Here is a 717-nt window from a genome sequence, read left to right on the forward strand (position 1 = left end):
TTTGTAAGCCCAGCGTCCCAATGACACAAGGTGATCACAGGTATCCAGCATCACATCCCGATACAGTTCTCTCTTTTCAGGGCTCAGATGAGCCCACTGGTCTGGAGAAAAGACCACAGCCACGTCTCTAAACTTCACTGACTCCTGTGATATCACCTTTAGAAATGAAAGAACCATGTTTCCTCCTCCTCCTCTTTCCATTCTCAGGGCAAAACACTTCAGAGAGGTCACACCATCCCAGACAGACCAGCTCCAGCACAGCCAGCCTGTAACATTCTTATGATGACATCTTGTATTTGTGTTGTACTTTGTCCAATATAAACTTTAGGATTTGCTAAAAGTCCACATTTGCTTTATGCATTTTATTCCTTATTTTCAAGATTTTGATCCAAATGAATTCTTACCCTTCAAATTTTTAGATATTTGTATTAGGAAAAAAATGATACAGTGAACATAATTATATCAATTTAAAAAATCTTAAATATACAAAATCTTAATAGATAAATAAATATGATTTAATCATTTTATAAAGAAGATTTAATCTTATATAATTTTACTCAAATTAAATGATACTTAAATATTTAATCATAAAAATTCATCAATAAGAAAAATGATGACTTTAAACTTTAAAAAAGTGGAGAGTCATCCAGCTCAAATGTTCATGAAGAATATGCCCAATCTCTTATTTGATCACTTAAAATTAGCAGTGAACATAAT

At 32.6% G+C, this 717-nt stretch overlaps 1 protein-coding gene across 1 annotated transcript in view; it reads right to left on the minus strand.

The window, feature by feature from the left end:
• LRP1B (low density lipoprotein receptor-related protein 1B) overlaps positions 1-717 on the minus strand; it is a 1806191-nt gene that overhangs the window by 363955 nt on the left and 1441519 nt on the right. The gene's annotated exons all lie outside the window — the stretch shown is intronic.

Source organism: Bison bison, unplaced genomic scaffold, assembly GCF_000754665.1.
Source record: "Bison bison bison isolate TAMUID 2011002044 unplaced genomic scaffold, Bison_UMD1.0 scf7180017864330, whole genome shotgun sequence".
Taxonomy (NCBI): domain Eukaryota; kingdom Metazoa; phylum Chordata; class Mammalia; order Artiodactyla; family Bovidae; genus Bison; species Bison bison.